The sequence below is a fragment of the Cydia fagiglandana genome, chromosome 8 (genome assembly GCF_963556715.1).
Source record: "Cydia fagiglandana chromosome 8, ilCydFagi1.1, whole genome shotgun sequence".
NCBI lineage: Eukaryota > Metazoa > Arthropoda > Insecta > Lepidoptera > Tortricidae > Cydia > Cydia fagiglandana.
In genome coordinates, this window is record NC_085939.1 from 15,486,208 (window position 1) to 15,508,655 (window position 22,448).

Sequence of the window (22,448 nt, forward strand, 5' to 3'; positions counted from 1 at the left end):
CTCATACTTTAAGGTTTACTCTTGATTAACCATGATGACCTTAATCGGTGCCATATATGATTTTCTTACTTAAACCTTATGTCCTACATGTTAAGATCCATAATAAAATGCTGATGAGGGTAGTTTTAAATCGTATTTACGTACGCGCATGCACAACCAAAGTATGTTTGAGTTAAGATTTTTCCCATTATGATTCCAAATATTACGTTCATACTGAAGTATTTCGTATTTTCCTCCATAATAATGTTTATTTTCTTTTAAACATATAAAAAAAAATTAATTATTTAATTATTGTAATCTTTTATCTACCTCACGTTTTTTTGAATTTTACAGTTTAAAATGTTACCTAGATGGCTCCTCGCACACAACTGTCAATGATGTCAATGTCATCCTTACGTCAACAAAAAATATGTTGTTTATTTTCTCTAATAGATTCTTGCTGTTATCTTGTCTTTCTATGAAGTTGTTTAGTAATTAATTTAATAGTGGATACATGTGATAAAGACTAGTCCGTGAAACCAAGTAATTTAAGCTTCCATTGCCTAGAATATTCAATAAAATCATGAGAAAAGTACTCGAGTACCTAGGAACTACCTGAAAAGTTTCCTTTAACTGCTGAAAATGTAAGTTTTATATTGAGAAATGAGCTTAATACTATGTAATAGGCATATGGCCAGTCACATCCGCCCCCAATTTAAGTGTTTTATGAATTACTTCAGGAATTTATAAAAAACTTCAATTTACCCTAGATAAGTCGGATAATTTCCCTCCCTTTTTAAACGTGTGGTGTGTTTTCCAATACTAAATGACTGTTAGCGACTCAGCTTTGAAATTAGGCCATTAGAACTCTGTCAATGAACCATGACCGCTTTTTCCCCAGCCACCTCGCTTCATCAAGGATATTAGGTTGTGAATCTAATAAGCTAATAGTTAACTCGTCCTTGCCAGCTTAACCCGGTGCATCGAGTATTACTCTTGTCTCTACCCTTTGCGCCGCACACTTCCGTAGAAGAGCATAAGATGAGGCAGCAAAAACCTCCCAAGCGAAACGAAGAGACCTTTAATTTCTATAAGTACGAAGCTTTCAAGCTCCATTGCCAGAATTCAAACCAAATTTCATTGCCCTATCACCCTCAGCCACGTTTTCTTGGTGCGTGTCTCATACTTGAATAAAATATACCGACCTTTAAGTTTGTTTGGGTGTGTTTTTTTTTCTAATTAAACAAACTTAAAATTGACACAATTAAGTACCTCAATATGGCACACCAAAATTATTTTGACCTAAACCTAAGAAGCATTTGATCAAGTAATAGAAAAATGATAATTACGTATAGTAATGAAAACAAAAAATATATATATTTAATTAAATCTTGAGTAGGGCCTCGTCCTTCTAGACGCTCACGGCCCATGATAATATGTCGAATGTCGAATATATCTCATCCAAGACAAGGTGTGTAGAATTCGTAAGGGGTTTATTACCTTGTAGAGTATATAGCCACAAAATAATACCCATTTGGAACGGGCCTTAATCCAATGGATTCTAACCTACTGATAAAAATTTTCTGGCTATTTGTGTATTCCCCGCCCCCCTTTTGTTTCCCAGCAAAATCCGACAAATCTAGTCTGGATTACCCTTTAGCCTTTGTCTATCTGCATCAATCCAGTTTTCCAAAGCCAGTACATTCGTCCACTAAACATTTTAGCATTCATACATCTCTTGCGTAAAGCCTCATAACTTTAATTTCTTAATGCACACAAACTTTTATTCCTCCTCAACTACGCTATCACACGATTCATACACTTTAATTTCTTAATGCACACAAACTTTTATTCCTCCTCAACTACGCTATCACACGATTCATACAGACAGCCAATGCTCTGATAAGTAATCCAAATAATATAAAAATAATTTTAAGTCTGCATGTTATTACATTTAAACTAAAAAAAAACAACCCCTATCCTGTTGTGATTCAATATTAACCTTTTAATTTTATCCCTATATGATAATAAAAAAACTATTGGCACTTATCTTGAGCCTACCCGTTAATTATTTTGAGCCTCAAGCGATTAAAAAAAACTGTCAACATTACTTCAGGAATTTTGTTTGCTATTTATTTTGACCAAATATCGCCAGAACCGCTCCCGAGATCCTCTTTAACTCAGTCCAGCTACCCCCAGCTTGGCGTTGATAGTACGCTATCACGTATGCACCGACCGACCTCGTCGCCTGATGTAGTACCAGCAACCTACAGCAAAACAAACTGAAAAACGTCATTAAGTAACCTAAAGATTATTGACATGCCACATTATTACATTACGCCAATTAAAAATACCTACAAAATATACAAGAATAATTTCCCTTTACGAAACATTGGGTTTAATTTTATTTGATCTTAACTATGTACCTCATATTAAAATATATTAAACAGTTTTAAAATTGGCATACTCAAAGAGAGGCATATGTTCCACAGAAAGCGTCAAAAGGAACTGATATGATGATGATTAAGTTTTAAAATTACATTAATTGTGTATTGATCGTTCATAACTTCCTCTTCTTTCTTCTATCCGGAATATTGTATCTTGAAATAACTCTTGCGTCTTGAAATTCCTGTCGGCAGTTCTTATAAAGGTTGTAAAAGTTAGCAATGATTGTTGTTACTCGCGATCTCACTCGCAGCTAAAGACTTCCTCTTCTTATCTTCTACAAATTGGTAGTACAATCATCTTGTCACGAATATCCGATTGCCAGCGAGCGATGTGACTAAAGTAGCCAATTATCCCGAAATTTCACTGTACTCTGTATTCAAACGCACTTTAACTCACTTAATTTGATCATACTTAGCATAAAACCCGAAACTTAATTATATTAGACAATTTATATTTCTTAGGAACTAAGTAGGTGTTCTTAATCTCTGACCGTAAATCTTTTATTCATAACTCCATCTTCAGTTTCTACTACTAAGCTACATAATATCCAAAACAACTTAGAAAAGATAGTAAGAAAGATAAGACCACCAAATAAAAATAATTTAAATAAAATGAAGCCATAAAATGATCCAAATAAAATTGCAAAATTGTCTAATTTATTAAAACCAATTCACAAAAAATAATGAAATTTTAAAACGTTTTCACAATGCGGGATTCGAACCCAGGACCTCTAACATCTAATTCTCGTACTTTAGCCCACAGTCGAGACCACTAGTCTATCAGAGTGTTAACTGGCTAAACAAATTTAGCAATTACATTTTGAAAATATTTTATTATTTGAATGTATCATCTCGTAAGTATAATGAATAATTTTTTTCCATTATAAGATAGAAAGCTAAAACGGTACGCAAATATCTACACATGTATATACAACCAAACTTCACGAAATTCTTTGATAAACGCTATTAATCGAGAATAATGTAGATAGAAAAATCAAAAGAGCATTATATTAAAATTTTGGAACGTTAGAAAGATTATATTTTAATCCTATATACTGTGAACAAGTGATAACATATTTCATTATAATGAGATAACCTAAAAATGTTCCAGGCTTGAGAAAATGTTGTACTTACATGTTAAATGCACATTCCTTGATAATTAGAACTATTTCCACCACTTTTACATTTGACAGACTTCACTCACTACACTATTTCACTATTTTAATATAGATTTACTACAGGAAAACACATGATTTTCTGTTTTGTTTACAAAATGTACTCGTTACTTGCGACTGCAAAATGCACGTAAAATAACCCAATTTTTACTCGAATACGCGTTCGCACTCATGTATGAACCTTTTCCGGGATAATATCTACATTTATTTTCGTCCCAAACACTGTCCATTTCATTTTATCATTGCCTCATACCACAATTTCGTCCAAAACAAAGTTGTTTTTCGACATATTTTATTTTAACACGATTTGACTAGAAAACATGGTCCTAGCTTGTTAATATGCACTTCACTAAACCTCACTATGATTCTTATTTGTCTCACATAAAGAATTCCATTATTAAAACCAATCTACAGTCTTATTTAACGATTACTAAAAAACAAAACATCTACTCCATGTTCACAAGTTCCGAGAACTGTCAAAATTTACAAGGACGTATTTTCTTAAACTATACTTGGCAAACCGCGATCGTCAGTAGCAAAGGCGGCAAACTTGAAAATGTATGCGTGAAAAACTGTTTCCCATTACAAATAACTTAACCCCGCACATAGCGATGAATTGTATTTTATTTTATGGATTTTTAGAACTTATCCTTTTATTTATTTCTAATGTCTAATGTTATACGAGTAAATTTAACAATAACTTTTCAATAATTGTTTTTGTAAGTAGCAACACCATTACGATCGTTATCTATTATCTTTCCGATATCTATGATCTTCCTCCATAGATGGTAGTATCCTATAGATGTACTATACGCGTGCGTCTGTGAGAGACAAAACATACGCAACTGCACAAGATTGTGACAAGGACAAACAATAATAGCGTTTTCGTTGTTACTCCTACTGAAAAGTACATAAGACTATCCCGTTCTGCCACCTAGTGACAGTAGCGCCACAATTACGATCGTGTAAATAAATTCGTTTTTACAAACGGGCCTCCGCGTGCCTACACAATGCGATGAAATTCAAAATCACGTTCTAAAGGCCCCTGCAATACTCGAAACACAACCTACGCAATTTGGTCGGGTTCATTTGTTTACCTATGAATGAATTTTAGTGAACTCAGCAAGTGTCCAATAATTTATGTGAATAATACAAAATTGAAATGAAAACGCTTATATGTTATCATTTAAGTTTTTATTTTTATTAAGAATGATTTGAATGATAAAACGCATTTTTACAATGTGAAAAACTAAATAATCGATCTATTGATTGCTCCAAACCATAAGCTATTCTATACTGAATGTTCTACAACTTCTACATTTGGCGATCTGAAATTTTGTCTATGGCAATTTTACCAACTGTCAATCTGAAAATGGAATTCAGACCATCACATGAATTTGCTCCTACTTATTTCATAAAACTAAATGGTCAGGAAACCTAGTGTCCGTACTTCTGGTCCAGCGTACTTATTTACTTATTTATTTTACGTGCCTAAGTATCGACAATGCGTGTGTGACAGTGTCAGTGAAATAAATCCAAAGTTGGGAATCGTTTCTACAAACAAGGTAAGTTTATGTTCTTGCTTCTTCTTTAGACAAGTTACTGCTATCAAGACCCTGTTAAATACTCTTGAATATCACCAATCAGGAAATAATTGTTCGCAATTTGACCTACCTATCATTAAATTTGTTTCTCTTACTGACTATATCTATGGCAATTAAATTTCTTTAACGTAGACGCCTAGTTGTAATTGTAATTTAAATGTAATTGTATTTCCTTATTTTTTAGCGTTTGTTCAGCAACATAAACGCATTTCTTTTAGAAAACTGAAAGAGATCAAAGTAAAAACTGTATAAAAAAAAAGATGTGTTTATTTTCGTTTTACTCTAACTAACCAACATAATATTAATCTTCCACTACACTATTTGTATTACAATAAGATTTAAAAGCTATGTTTGATGTTTCAGTAAGCTGACAACTACATTTAAGAGATTCCCTGTGCCTGAAATATACAACTGTTATCGAAGAGAAATAAGTTGAAATTATGGTGTGGGAAACTCCATTTGCTGATTATGAAAAATGTTTCCTGACCCTTAGCAGTAAGTATAACTACCCTGTTACCATATAAATACCCTTAGGCTTGCCCTTACTGTACTTTGAATTTTAAATGTTGTCGTTCTAAGAGATGGTTCGGCTAATAATTTTCCTGAAATAAGAGTTTCTCGAACTTGGAAATACAATATATTATAAAAATCATAACTATATAATAACGTCAGCTAAAATAAAGCGGTTCCTTTGCATGTTAATGGCAATTGATGCTAAATATGTATTTTTCTCTTGAAAATGACCCCGTAGATGTTGGTAACTTAAACAAAAATATGTGAACATAAATCTGGACCTGCCATAATTATTCCTATTGTTCCAATAAACCTTACTGTTATGTATAAATAATGAGGGCAGGTTTTGACATTTGTCTACAAAGTGTGGTAGCTATGAAAAAGCAGAACCTGTGAACCCGGTCCAGTACATGTACGACGATCATGTGAGATGTACAATAAAGAGTATTGTATTGTACATGTGCTTGGACCCCTAAACTGTGAGTTACATTACTTACTATGTATGTTCAATTTTTCAGCAAACAAAACCAACTTGATGGCTGTCTGCTACCCGGTGACAAGCTGAGCGGAGCAAATTCCCATTGTTGCCCACAAAGGACCCTCCGAGTGCTTCGACACTACCCTAGTAAGTATAAAAGCAATTTCCAGACTTAATCCTACTTAGAAACTAAATAAGTTGAAATTTTTCCATTTGTTCTACAAAAAAAACTTAAAATTTTTATTTTTTCTGTTTTCTTAACTGTGAAGACCCTACCTGTAGTAAATAATAAACACTGTTAATGAGACTTATAAGTAGATTTCCTTAAATATACCCTACATTAGCTAACTTTTCTATAATTCCTGTTTCAGTGTTTCCCGGAGGCTGACTTTGTCCCGGAGTGTCAAGGTGCCTTCACTGTACATCTACTGACTGCTTCCATTTATGACAGGTATCTTATTATATAAATACATAACTCATTATAAACTAACCAACTCATGATTTATGTTGGACACTACTATTTCAAATGCTTGAGCGGAGAGTTCCTGATGAAAGAGTGTCGAGTTGAAACCTATGCTTAGCCTACGTACCCTATTCTAATTCTATTGACTAAGCAAACTTAATCTAGCTTATTTGTGACCTAACTATGGAAGAATGTTCCGCAAGACAAAGATTCTTAAACTTTTTTGGAATTTGAAAAATATGAAATACTGTCTACTTTTCCTTTTTTAATCCTCCTTCCATGGATGTATTTATACCTATTTTTTTTTACTATCTTATTATATTGACGATAATATTGTTGAAATTCTGGAGAGCACATGTAATGCTGTACTTATTTAAACTTAAAGCACCTGTAATAATACTATAGATTGCGACGAATAGATGATTATGATTATGTACCTGACAACCGCAGACTGGTTTTGTTGAAGTACTCACATATTTCAATACACTACACATGCACTAAAAATAATATCGCGCCCCCGCGAATGGATGTCTTAAGAAAAATGTTGACGTATTGCCCAGCTAAAACTGACTCTAAAGAGAACAAAATCTAAAGCTACTTATGCTACTTTGTTTTACCTGAATTTTCTAATGTATTTGTCTAACTTATTTCAGCCTACCAAGACAATGCTGATACATGAAGACTCCTGTTTGCTGGCTTCATCTCAAGAATTTTGCTGCAAAAATGGCTGCTGTCTACACGCAGCGCTACAAAAAAAATTGAACCCCCCATTTTTCTTCACGTTAGGTAGTTTAACCAACTGTATACTATTATTTGATCACAATCAAACACGGTTTAGAAGTAACGTCAGTAAAACAGTCCTGTAATCCTAGGCAACGATGATGATGATGATATACCTTTGTATAGTACAAATATGCTTATGTATGCCCACTGCTAACCCAGGTGCTTAGCACACAACATATCCTTATCAATTTTAATGAAATTTATTGTGTAGCTTCAAAAATGAGTGAGGAGGCCACACATAGTAGCTCGCTGAGGCTTTAAACTATAATGATAAAACAATAAATAGTCATTACACATACTTTAGCTCTTATCTAGGTAAATATTGTGACTTTTAGGGTTCCGTATCGAAAAGTATGTAGATACATTTTCTAACATGTGTATGTTCCACTAAATTTCTACTAGTTTGCACAACTTTGCCGACTTTTAAAGTGGGAAATAAGAAAGTCGCAGAATAACTACGCCCCCTGTACCTTGGTATTCTCCCGTGTAAATGAACTGTTACACGCCCCCATAACTTTCGACTAAAGCATGACTTCTTACACAACTAGATACTTATTTTAGATAATATTATCTTAAGTCTATTTGCAACGGCGTGCTAACACAATCTATAGAAACCCTGCCTGCAAATGCTGCCAGACGGGCCAGACGCGTCTATCACGGGTCATGGACATTATTTGTTTATTTTATAAGTATGTGTTTATTCCTACAAGTATGTACTACGCCGCGTGGTATCTAAAACAGCACAACCTTTCCCTGAATGTGAAGGACTGCCCCGAATATATTTATTTATTTATTTATTTATCTCATTATTGTTATTGGTACCTGCGACGAAACTAGTTTATCAACGAATCTAAGGTGAAAGAGAATCAAATGATCGTTTTCGGTGAAAATATCCGTAATAAACGCTACTGTTGGTATACATGTACCTACTTTAACTTTGTTACTTTATTTTTCAGATATCAATGACACAAGAAGATGGATTTATAGTTGTGATAACACACATCTTTAGCTGAGAAATATGAAAAGGAATCCCTAACACCGCCGAGAACGAGTGAAAATAATAATGTAGTTGTACCTAAACTTCGTCAAGAGATGACGCCACCTCCGAGATAGAACGCGCCAACGATGTGTCGACGTATAATCATGGCGTCCGAGATACAAATTACCGATCGATTTAGAATTTTTGGAGAAGATTAGTGCCTGTTGGCTGCATAAATGCATACCCCTGGTGAGGTTACAGTAGCTTCGCACAAGTTTATCAGTCATTTTACATAGTGTTGTAATAAATAAGCTAACTACGTTGTTTTCGACTGCGGAGAGTAACCCTTACTACAATAGAATAATAATAAAATATTATACCATTATATTTTATAAGCTACTCGAGTTTTATTTTCTATCTGTACATAATAACTATGGAATGATAAATTTAATGTTTCATGATTTTTATTTAAAACCTTCCTACGTGTAAATAATAACTTGAATAATAAAATTAATGTATCACGACTATTATTTAAGACACCAAAGAACTACCCAAAAATAAGCATACTCACTCCGTTTTCACGCCAACAAAAGCCATAAAGGCTACTTATACATAGATATTTCTAGAAAAACCGTAGTAATCCAGGTAAACTACATCCTGGTCACGGCACCAAAATGTACCCTCCCCCTCATTATTTCTAAATATATAAATAAATATCCCCTTAATAAACTACTCGTAATATTTGGCCTCGTAATCGTCTAGTTAACAGTTAGGACCCCTCGAAGTGGACCGCGGAAACCTAGATCCTTTAATGAGTAATGCTTATTTTGAACTCTGTTTTATTTTATTATTACCTAGTTCATGAAATAAAGATTTTATTACTGAGAGTATTATTTATTATGTTATTAAAGAACATTTTCAGGAATATTTTATTAAGTTATTGTCGCAGCATATTCAACGTGTTCTAAGGTAAAATATAAATGGTATTGCTAAAAATATTAGAATGGTATGGTATGCAGTATATAAAATATTAGGAAAGTTATATATTCTTGATAAAATGAGTTTAAAAATTTAGTTGGTAAAAACCTGCCACGCCTATTAAGCCTTCGGGATAACATATAAGTAGCATTCCTGGGATAAGCCCAATTACACCCTAACTTTTCAAGATTATAAATTAACTACCAGCTTCTTGCGAAAATGCCACTCATATGCCCGATGCAGGAAAGAAGGCTCTTAGTCCAGTCAACAAGGTTAGACGGAACACCTACCCTAACTTGTTAGCCAGACGGGCTTTTACCAACACTTCGGAACTTATGCATATCTAGATGACTATGAAGAGAAGTGCCAAATATTCATCAGTCATCAATATTAATCTTTTTTACATTCAAAAGCTAAGGGATATTAATCCCATTTCCATTCCCCAAACTAAATATAAGCTGTATTTCTGGTCTCTTAGTAGTATAAACAAAGTACTAAATTTACTATGAAAACTGAAAACGAATTATGAATATCAATATGAGTATTATTCCACTCAAAGTATCCTCTGGTTTACTCTTGCCTACCAAAGGTTCCCTAAAACAGCTATTCTTTGATATTCCATCTCAGAATAGACTGCATTTCCTAGCAACTCAATTTGATATTTTAGAATTTGTTTTATAAACACCTTGGAAACCTGATTATGTTACTCAGTACTTCATCTCTACTCCAGACGACCAGAATTTTAATAGAAAAATAGAGAATACCCTTTTACTCAGTTAAATTATAAGTTCATGAAGAAAACATATTCGAAAGTTATAAATGGAGAAATATCAGCCGTTTCAATCTTAGACCCTAAATCTCTAAAGAAACCCTAATTCCCTAGTAATAGTGTGCGATTCTACCCTATTAATCCTTTCCTCAGTCCCTACTGTAGTATAACCAAAGCACAGTTCGTACTTACCATTGACCCTGGTACTTTGGAATATACGCAAGTGTGTCTCTATTAGATATAAGCTAAGCATTCGGCGAGTGACTCCGAGATTGCAACCTAACAACTCGTATTATTGCCCCCCCCCGAGGCATTTGGTACAAAGACCGGGTGGCTACTCGGGTAGGACAGGTCCCTATTGTGTATATAATTGGTATAAATAAATATATTTAAAATACAAAGCCTTCGAATACTGTAGATTTCAAGCAAGCCCAGGTTACCCCGGATGGCGCACACGTGACGCCCTTGCTATTCATCTACAGCTGGACATCGAAAAGCTAGGGAGGGAGACGTTTTAAGTCTGCTATGTTGATAAAAAGCAGACCCCAAGACAACCCTCATCTTGGAACAAAATAGACCTCCTTCCATCCGCTGTTTGTCACCGTTAGGATAGCAGATGAAAGGCTAGACTAAACTGTATGTCTAGGCACTGATTTGGTTTTGAATCATATGAAATAATAAAAATTAGGAGTTCTCAGATATAAGTCAAATAAACACTTTCCAAACAACTACATTTCTATTGAAAACTCCTATAGAAAACTATTAGCAAAGTGGACACACTCTATCCAATGATATCTAAGTTCAAACATAACAGAAACACATATTTCCGCCATGCCAAAACAAAGACACAATTCCAAGTTCTACTCTATGAGATTTGGGACTTGCGTCTTAATCTCGATAAAGCTAAGCACTCAGAACAAAATGGACAGAGCTTCCCCACTACTCACCAATAATTTCCGCGTACTATGCAAAAACCAAAGTCAGTTGTCGGTCCGGACGCTAGTCAAAGACTAAATCACATCGCCCCTCTTCAATCCTTTTATACTATTATTCTTGTCGTCAGTGACGACAAAAGTGTCTTCAGTGAAGACAAAAATGTCGTCAATGAAGACAACCCATTGTCCAAGGTCATTCACCCTGTCTTCACCGAAGACAAAAGTGTCGTCAGTGACGACAAAAATGACCTTGGCAAGGACAAAAATGTCGTCAGCGAAGACAACCCATTGTTCTCGGTCATTCACCCTGTCTTCAGTGAAGACAAACCACCGTCCCTTAATATGCCCACTTACCTTACCGAAATATAAGTCTTACATACTTTACTTAAAGCTTAAAACCGTTTAACGCCGACTCTCGACATGTTTTTGCACGTAGTTCCTATGTCTCATACTTTAAGGTTTACTCTTGATTAACCATGATGACCTTAATCGGTGCCATATATGATTTTCTTACTTAAACCTTATGTCCTACATGTTAAGATCCATAATAAAATGCTGATGAGGGTAGTTTTAAATCGTATTTACGTACGCGCATGCACAACCAAAGTATGTTTGAGTTAAGATTTTTCCCATTATGATTCCAAATATTACGTTCATACTGAAGTATTTCGTATTTTCCTCCATAATAATGTTTATTTTCTTTTAAACATATAAAAAAAAATTAATTATTTATTTTTTTTTTTTTTTTTATTATGAATGGGCTTACTCATGGCCACAGACTAGCCGAGGCGTAGACGTGGATTTAATTATTGTAATCTTTTATCTACCTCACGTTTTTTTGAATTTTACAGTTTAAAATGTTACCTAGATGGCTCCTCGCACACAACTGTCAATGATGTCAATGTCATCCTTACGTCAACAAAAAATATGTTGTTTATTTTCTCTAATAGATTCTTGCTGTTATCTTGTCTTTCTATGAAGTTGTTTAGTAATTAATTTAATAGTGGATACATGTGATAAAGACTAGTCCGTGAAACCAAGTAATTTAAGCTTCCATTGCCTAGAATATTCAATAAAATCATGAGAAAAGTACTCGAGTACCTAGGAACTACCTGAAAAGTTTCCTTTAACTGCTGAAAATGTAAGTTTTATATTGAGAAATGAGCTTAATACTATGTAATAGGCATATGGCCAGTCACAGTGTGGCCTGTAACACGAGCAAATAATGAAAACATAGATTGTACTCCTCAAACGGTGACACTTTTGTTCAACATTTTTTAAAAATTATGAAGTATTTAGACTCCTTATTTTTCATACAAAATAAATATTATCTTCAATGGACGCCATCGCCAGGCCATATAATTGTGACTGACGTTGCTTGTCATGCCTTAAACATAACAAAATTCGCAATACATTGCGTCTTAGAATAAACTTTAAAGTGTATTAAAAGTCAAACTATAAGTTAGTTTTAAAAGTCGCTGAACTAATGTTGGTCAGTATGAGGAGTACATCTTACGCTACGTCTTACGTAGGCGAACAACGCGCGAACGCGGCGCGGCGCGGCGCGGCGAAATCAATCCTTTGATGCCCATAGAAGTGTCCTACGTAAGCGATCTCGTTGCGAACGCGGTGCGGCGCGATTTGCACGCGAACGCGGCGCGGCGCGGCGCGGCGCGGCGGCGGCCGCTTTCGCCGCGCCGCGCGTTGTTCGCCTACGTAAGACGTAGCGTTACAGTTAAATTTTTTGCTCATATTAGAGGCCACCCGGTATATGTATTATGGGAAATTTCATAGTTCACTGCTAACTATCATTGATCGGTCCGTCAAATGTGGTTGGAGCAACAGGTTAAGAATGTTATGATCGTTTACAACGGCAGGGAACAGCAAAATTTCATTTTTCTGTAGCATCTGTAGCAGCAGGCGTGGCTCACTCCGCGATTTCGTCGCTTTGCTACAGGTAGCTAAAAGTACATCCGTTCCACCCCAATTTTGGGGAAAGCCATAAGCCGCGCGTGGCGCTGTCGCCACCTAGCGGCCATATTTGTGCTGATCGTAACAGAAGCGTTTTGTTAGAGAGTGAATCTTCTGTACCTAGTACTATTATTTATTCTGTGGTAGCAGTTCTATTCTGAGTGTGATGGGTAAGATATTTCATGCTTTTTTAGTTGATTTTGAGATCTAAAATGTTTTTGAGAACCAGTGATGACTATCATTGGAAATGGCTATGCGTGGGTTTCAAATGAGATTGAAAAGGATGTCCATCACAAACCGTCTAATGAATTCTCATTGTTGGCAGCTGCAAGCTCAAAGTCATAATAGTTTCAGATCAATTTTAAATGAGAAATTGCGCTCCCGTTCTTTTTTTGTTAAATAATCTAATCACTATAAACAAATAAAATAACTAACTAACTGAACCAACTAATAACTGAAGTAATTTAATTTGTTCTAACACTTCTAATAGTAATCTAATCTTCTAATTGTATGGATTTATATGGTCTCTAACAGATCGCCATCCACATTCATTTTTACCAGCCTTTCCGTTAATAGTATTTTATGCAACCGTTGTTTAAGAGAGGTCAAAAAGGGTGAGTGGCGTGAGTAACAATTTGAGGCGAAGCCGAAAATTGTTAATAAAGACGCCATAAGTATTTTTTTAAACAAGGTTGCATACAATACTTTTTGTACGACCAAGCATTTACTTTGAAATAAAATTGAAAATTTAACAAATCTTTTTAATTCAAGAAGTAGCAAAAATGGAAGGTACGGACGGTAAAAGAATGAATAAATGAATAAAATTAAAAAAAAAAACATGTCTATGTTCACTTATTTGTCAGAGATGACATTTAAAATAAGGTTGGCAACACTGTATTTCCTTCAATATTTTTTAAGTGGTCATTACACGAAGTATCGTAAAATCGCCAAAAAGATACTGCGTGTATGCACAAATTCTTTTTTGGGGAATAGACTAAAGACTTGTCTTAACAAATAAGGTAGGGTTTAAAGGTGTGTGCACGACTATTTAAATGACAAATAAAAGTACGGGAGTAGTGTAACGTCCAGGCTCCGTTGTGTACTGGGTGATTAAATGAAACAACTGTTATCACTCGTGCACTCCGCCAGCCACCCGCTCGCCATGACACTTCTCCACCGAGTGAAGCTAGCGGGTAGTTGCGTCGTACTGTTTATTGTGTAATCGTCACATCTCTCCCTTTTTATAATGATTTATTTATTTTACTGTATATATTTATCATGCAACAGTAGTTCAGTTTATCTTATTATTTTATACTCGCTAGGTTAATTTATTTTTCCAATCTAGGTATACTACAACCGGTTCGGAAAGGTTAACCTCAGACCCGAGAAGAACCGGCGTAAGAAACTCGGCGAGGTGTGGATGTATTCATTTTACAATAGTTAAATAATAAATATTTTTCAACACTAGCAAGCCTTTAAATCTGTAAAACTATTATTTTACTTTTACAATTTCTTCTTAGGTGTCAGTCCCTCTCCTTCTCCTATTTGCAGTTTTGAGTTTTTTTATTCAATTGCTTATAACTCAAAGATTTACTTTAAACGCCTTAATTACTGCATTTTCCTTTTGATGCTTACACATTTCCAGGTATTTCCATTAGCATACAATATAATATTTTACTAATTAATACCTATTTCATAATTTAGGTACAATAACATTGTAAACTTGCCAAGCGTTACATTAGTTACTTATTGGCAATAACTGATTGACTCAGTTTTACTTGTCTTGTATGATGTTAATATGTATAATGCAATTTAAAATACTTGTAGATAATCCAAGGTCAAATAAAGTAGGAATGTTACATTCGTTGTAGAGGTACCACGACAAGTATGATTAGTTTTACTTGTGAATAGGTTAAGCAAACAATAATCTATATAAATAGATTTATATATTATTAATTTGTTAGGTACCTACTAAGATTCACCTGCCTATTTGACCATTATTATTACTTATTGCATTGCATACCTACATATCTAACTATCGTTCTTTAACTATAATACTTGAATAATATAATCTTGACATCAATTAATCCAAATATTTATTTTATTCATTTTATTGCTCAAAAAGTAACACAGCAAATATAATATCGGATGTAATATTATTCTAGCACTTACTTATGAGAAGAATCATGATTACAATTTATGTTATGAAAATAACGTAACACCTTACTAATTGAAAGCTGATTTTTCAATTGAATTGTGACCAGTAAGTATTGTATTATTATTTCCACAATAATTACTGTCAGACTGTCACATAAATATTATTATTTGTACTTATACACTTTTTCTTCGGTTTATTTCAACAACTTGCAACAAATTTTATAAACCTGAAACATAGGTATACACCTTGTATGTCTGCTTTCTATATCCTGCCATTGGTAAGTATGTCATTTAACTTTAATAAACATCTTCCAACGAACCAATGGAATTGCATTATTCTAACCATGATCCCATGAAATACTATGAGTACACCAGAGTATACTTCGAATGTTCAGGCCGCGTAGCCAAGATGCCAATCGCTCACGCTCCGTAGCGATCGAAACGCAACTGTCACTGTCGCACTAATTTGGAAGAGTGATAGAGAGACATAAAGCTTTTCGTTGTCGAAGCGATAGTGATTATTATAACCCTGGCTAGGCCGGCAGGTACTTTACCATTTTATCGTTACGGTTAACGTTTCTAAATGATAAGACCTAGGTTTTTTTTTTTTTGTCTTTTGAGTCTTAGCGCTTAATTAGTACAATAAATGTGTACTCTTGGGTAGATTAATGAAGTGGTTCAAGCTACAACTTTAATCTACTAGTTTTACTTAATTAGTTAGCCTCAACAAATTAAACATCAATCAGGCAAACTGTCATTGAGAGCGACCAAAATCACGGTTAGTTCGAATACTTATTGTTTTTATTTTATAATGTGTAGGTTACACCTACACACAGTATTTACTTATTAGATTGTTTCTGCTTTGTTTTAATGTATCGGTTCTGAGACTATGTATGATTTCCATGTATGTATTGTCTCAACCGCATACCTAAGCGTTTTAGCATCCTTAGTTATTGTAAGTTTATGCATGTGACAGAAATAAGGAAATATAATATTTTCCGGTAAAGTGCCTTTTAAATTACACTTAATTATACCTATAATTAGTCATCACATCACACACATTACTCATCTTCATCTGAGTAGGTGTACCTACTACCTAGGTAGTTAAAAATTGACTTCGTCATCTATACTGTTCACCGACAAAAGTCGTATGTCTATTTACAAGACATTAGGTTAACCGCTGACCACTAGAGTTTTGCTGTTAGTACCTAAGTCATGGTTGCCTTGGGTAGCTATAGTTTCGTAGTTTAGTTAAGTAAGCAGTGCTTCCTCACCGTGTAAGGCTCCCCGCATCGCCACTTCGTTTTTACAGCATTGACTTTAGGTACTACATGACATGATGTATTATGACAGGTCCAGCGTCTATTTACGTACCTGTTGTACTTGGGTTTGTAATTGAGCTTTGTCCTGATTATTATTCTATAGAATCATGTATTCCGGGTCTAAAATAGATTGGGATTGGGATTTATATATATGAAATCTGGGTCATATACGATTTTGAAGAATTGTATATCCTCATCTATTTATAGGTTTTATTTGGGCAGTTTAGGCATGCCTCTGTGTTCCACAATTTCCACGGCTACCTACGCATCATGCATTATTACTATTATCCTGGTCACCTGCTTGTTTCTCATAAACTATAATTTATTTTAACCTGTCTTCTAACTGTTCCAACAGGATTGCTACAAAAATCTTTTACCGGAATACCCTCTAAGTCGTCGTATAATATATTTTAATATATTATACGACTTTGTTGACTTTGTTCGTTTTTTATTTAAGCTGATACATCAAGTTCTTACCCATACGAACATCTGTAAAATGCAGTAAATTTATGATACGGGTATAAGTTAGAAGAAGGTTAAATTGTAATACTTTAGGTACAGAAAATATTTTCCAACTGGCGTAGTTATTATTATTATTATTTTTTTAATTGAAAATTTACCCTGAATCTACATTAGTAGATCTGATATGCCTATTCCCGAGGCCATACATCTATACCTACGCCTTAAGTTAACTGGGACAGTAGGCAGAGGCACTAAACTTTACTGCTTAGTATATAATTCCGAATTCAATGAATACATTACATAATAGGAGGTCACTCTATACTGACATAATGTCAGTTTATGACTATTTTGCCTCCCTATTAAGTTTTGGCGGCTAAAGAATCCGTCTAATCGACCTAACCCAGGATCCTGTCGTTAGTACCAACCAACACTATATCGCGTCAGTTTACTATTAAGTACTAATTTGGACGAACTATAACATAAGGTCCTATTGTTAGTACCAACCACCACTAACGCGTCTACTAGACTAGTTACTAGGTAGGTACATTTGACTCTTAGGTTTGTTAGTACCAGTTGAACATTCAACTTACTAATTATTCTCTGTTTGTATCGTAGATAAGTGTTATGATTTCGCTTATCATTTCTTTTGTTCTTCTAGTACTAGTTGAACATTCAACCTACTACTCTTTAATTTGCTAGTACCAGTTGAACATTTCAACCTACCAATGATTTGGTTTGCTAGTACCAGTTGAAAGTTCCAACCTACTAATTATTTTGGTTTGCTAGTACCAGTTGAAAGTTTCAACCTACTAATTATTTGTTTTGCTAGTACCAGTTGAAAGTTTCAACCTACTAATTATTTGTTTTGCTAGTACCAGTTGAAGATTTCAACCTACTAATTTTTGTTTTGCTAGTACCAGTTGAAAGTTTCAACCTACTAATTATTTGTTTTGCTAGTACCAGTTGAAGATTTCAACCTACTAATTTTTGTTTAGCTAGTACCAGTTGAAAGTTTCAACCTACTAATTATTTGTTGTGCTAGTACCGGTTGAACTTTCCAACCTACTAATTATTTGTTTTGCTAGTACCGGTTGAACGCTCCAACCTACTAATTATTTGTTTTGCTAGTACCGGCTGAACGTTTCAACCTACTAATTATTTGTTTTGCTAGTACCGGTTGATCGTTCCAACCTACTAATTATTTGTTTGCTAGTACCGGTTGAACGTTTCAACCTACTAATTGTTTGTTTTGCTAGTACCGGTTGAACGTTTCAACCTACTAATTATTACTTATACCAACTGCAGCATAGATGTAATGTACAGTTTACTTCTTGCAATTTATTTTCCTTGTTAGTCCGACTCCGACTTACTACTCAATTCATTTGATGCTGAGTTTACGTGTACACACACCTACACCTACACCTACAGTAAAACAATGACAAAGCCCTCGGCATTCATCAGTCTAAGTACGCTATCTATAGTTCTTGACTTACTTGACATCGTAACGGTCCTTGAAAATTTAACTGGTCCGTTACCTGCTAGCATTGTTTATTATCATAATCAGCACATACCTATGTATATAAAAATACATGTTAAGTCGACACCAAGTTAACATCGATTCATACCCATATCGTGCTATAACTAGCATTTCAATTGATTATAACTGGTTATTTTAACCGAACACTATTTCTTTTAGGACATAAGGTCCATAAAAAGTATACAACTATACCGACTTAATATGCTGGTTTCTCTATACGTTCCCTCATGTAAAAATATCGTAGTACTTAATTACACGACTAAGTAGGTCGGTATATTTTAAGTATGAACGGTAAATACACAACTCATAATAATCGTGATTTCCGCGAATGTAGTTTGATTATTTACCCTTTATATCATATGAATTCTAATATACAATTTTGAGTCAGAAAATAAACAATGTACCATCTGTATTTGTAACACGCAAACTATCAGCATATTCGTATCTGTCATTTCATGGAAAAATTCATGGCTAATAAATACATCGGTGCCACATCATAGGAATAATGTAAAATGAGTACCTACATTATTTATTTTTTTAGTGACCCCAATTATTGATCTATCTTGCATTGATTACACTTTTGGATTTACATTTGGTAACCAGGCTCACGCACAGTACCCATTGTCAAAGAGTGTAATAAGCACGCGTATATTTCTTCTTTGCTTAGTAAACATTCCTCCCGAGCTACGTACCATCAATTATTTACTCAATAATAGTTGTAAAGTTAACCACTGTTCTTATGTAAAACAGTTGACAAAATCAACTGTGCATATACATAATTGTTTTTATTAACATTGATTGTAAACAAAGCTATAAAATTAGGTATAGGTACTAGATCTACGTTTTTATAGTAATATTTAAATTCTGCATTAGTTCCTTTAATACTCCTCTTACGTGAGTTTGGAATTTCATAACCTACTTACGTAAGTACCGCCTAACAAAATCGTTGCAGTTTTAATATTTTCGTATTATGTACAACCGTACGTCACTCATTACACTGAATATCACCTCGCCCAAAATTTTGTATTACCTGAATACAATCGGCAGCTCGGGAGGAAATGGACAAATACGGTAGCTATTAGGTTTGGATTTCCATACCTTGGGTTTGTTTCTTCTTTTTTTTTTTCGCCACCGTTACCTTTCCTTTCCGTAATTTTTTGTAATATTTTACCCTCGTCGCCATCTGTAACGTCCAGGCTCCGTTGTGTACTGGGTGATTAAATGAAACAACTGTTATCACTCGTGCACTCCGCCAGCCACCCGCTCGCCATGACACTTCTCCACCGAGTGAAGCTAGCGGGTAGTTGCGTCGTACTGTTTATTGTGTAATCGTCACAAGTAGAAAACTATATTTTTAAATTATTTTAAATTAACCTGCATCGACATTAACCTAGGTACTTAAATAAAAACTCTCCCTAATTTTATACTCTATAAAGTTTCCCAAAGTAACTGGAGTGTTCTTCAAGTTCCTGGTACTTATTTCATGCTCTCACGACGCCGCCCATGAACTATGCGGAGTCAAGAAATTAATTTTACACTTGATAAGCTTTCGGATATTCAAACTTTTGATTTTTTTAAAGATAGGGTATTGAATGATGGTTCTGTTTATACGGTTCAATTATATACTAAATCGGTCCGATTTGAAATTTAAGATACGTCAAATATTACGTCTAGATATGATATGGATTGTCAGTGTCAAAAGTGTGAGGTGTTTCTTCAAACAAAAACGTCACTTTTGACATTGATAATACTGACATCTCTAATCCATATCGTATCTAGACGTAATATTTGACGTATCTTAAAGTTCGATTCGGGCCAAATGAGTGACAAATACGTAACGTTGTACTCGTGAATAATATTCAAGAAACTATAACAAAACGTTGATGATAATCTAGAAAAACTCTGGTGCAAACAACGTTAAATTGCATAGGAAACAAAAAGTGATAAGTTAGAAATACCTATACCTAATTTAATATATCAGCTATCTCACATGATTCTACATGATTCTTTACATAGTTTAGAACATCATTGATACGAGTACATACCTAATAAAAAAAGGAACAGAACAGGTCTTAAAATTGAACCTTGTGGTACTCCAAAGAGTCATACCACAAGACTCGACTCCAAATACAACCACTTTCTATATCGTGTATGCTCTAATCCGTATAATTTTGTAGACAAGTTTATCACTTGCTTACCGCATGCGAACTCCCCAGTCCCAAATCAAATATCTAAGCCTTAATAAATATATAAAGCCACAGATCGCCTCATCGCAATCTTCGGCTTATGAAATTGGTTCGGAACACTGTAAAATACATAATTTACCGCCTGTCGGAGACACCTTGTGTCGGAGAGGACAGTCTGTTCACTCATTATTATTAAGTAGAGAGTTTAACTTCAAATTGTTAAAATAAAGTAAGAAGTTTTCTGCGGAATCAAAAATGTTTTGCGAGCCGTCGATACTGTGAATACCGTCAATTAGTGATCAATATTGCATTAGCATTATATAATGGACAAGAAGACGTACTTAATGCTACACACTGATCGCCTGTGACAATATAACAGCACGTGCTTTCCATACCTTATGATTATACAAGGTGTAACAAAAATAATAGGGATCCGTTTAAGGGCATATTCGGTATCGTGTTCTGATTAGGAAAAGTAAAAGATTTTTTTTGACGGATCCACACTATTTTTGATACATCCTGTGGAAATCCACATAGGTACGTACCTAGTAGGTACTAAAACGATGTTTTAATAATATACAATAATACAGTTTAAAGTATAAACTTTTTTCTTCATATTTTGATAAAATTCGATACAGACGAAGCACTTGTATTAAACAAATAAGTAATTATTTAATTATTTATTAAACTAACACTGTTATATTGCTCAAAATTGGCTTATTCCTAATGTAATTGTTGTTCTCTCTGGCGTTTGAGGACACCTTATTGTATAAGACATAGTAAATTTGCAACGCACGTGCTCCCAACGATTGTTAGTAGCGTCTGTATTGAATAATTCCGAGCCCGAGTGAAAACTGGGTTTATATTTAGGTTTAGGTTAAGGTTGGGTTAACTTGTGTTAAATGTATCCCGAACCAAATTTTAGGCATGTGACTAGATTAATATAGAGGTAAATCGCCTTTCAATTTCAATTATACCAAATCACCAAAATAAAGTCTCCGTCACACAGGCACGTATTGCGGGCGGCGCGTGTGTGACGGAACCTTAAAGGATCGAGCTAGCCAGTTAGGTATCCAAATTAAAACTGCGGATGGCGGAAAATATTAGTTTCTTACGTGTGTTTATTTGTCTAACTACTTTCCTAAGTAAATTAAGTACCTAATCACTGTGTAAGGATTGGATAGTGTGATATAAAACATTGTATGTAAATCGGAGGGCAAGATATTATTACAAACTCGAGTCATATCATATCCTCCTTTCCGTGTTGGGTTTCTGACTCTCGTTTACAGTAGTACCACTATCACTGTGTGTGTGGCGCGAGAATGAATTTTTCTTGATTTCCGAGGCACGTTTTTCCTTAAGACTATATTGATCTTATACGGAGTTACATATATCTTTGATAATAATTACGTATTACACTAATCATACAATCACCTGTAATAATATGTTACACAACGAAGGACGCAGAAATATCTGACACGATCTTATTTGTAGAGCCATAAGAGCGTGTCACATATTTTTGCGGCCTTCGAAGAGTCACAAATTATTGCGCGTGACTGTACTTAATGTTAGGGTTGCCCTTGAAATCAAAATAAAACATGCAAACTTATCATAATAATTTAAACTAACATCAGAATTTTACTTTCAAAAGTTTCTCATAGTTACGATTGGACAAGCTCAGTTTTTAGTTAGTTAGTTCCATTGCTTTGC

At 34.5% G+C, this 22,448-nt stretch overlaps 1 long non-coding RNA gene across 1 annotated transcript; it reads left to right on the forward strand.

The window, feature by feature from the left end:
* The first annotated feature begins 4,772 nt into the window (after positions 1 to 4,772).
* Positions 4,773 to 9,189, forward strand: LOC134667055 (uncharacterized). The gene is made up of 6 exons (XR_010098589.1): positions 4,773 to 5,166; positions 5,569 to 5,700; positions 6,237 to 6,343; positions 6,568 to 6,647; positions 7,313 to 7,445; positions 8,399 to 9,189. It is a non-coding gene; the product is annotated as an uncharacterized LOC134667055 (long non-coding RNA).
* Positions 9,190 to 22,448: the final 13,259 nt, after the last annotated feature.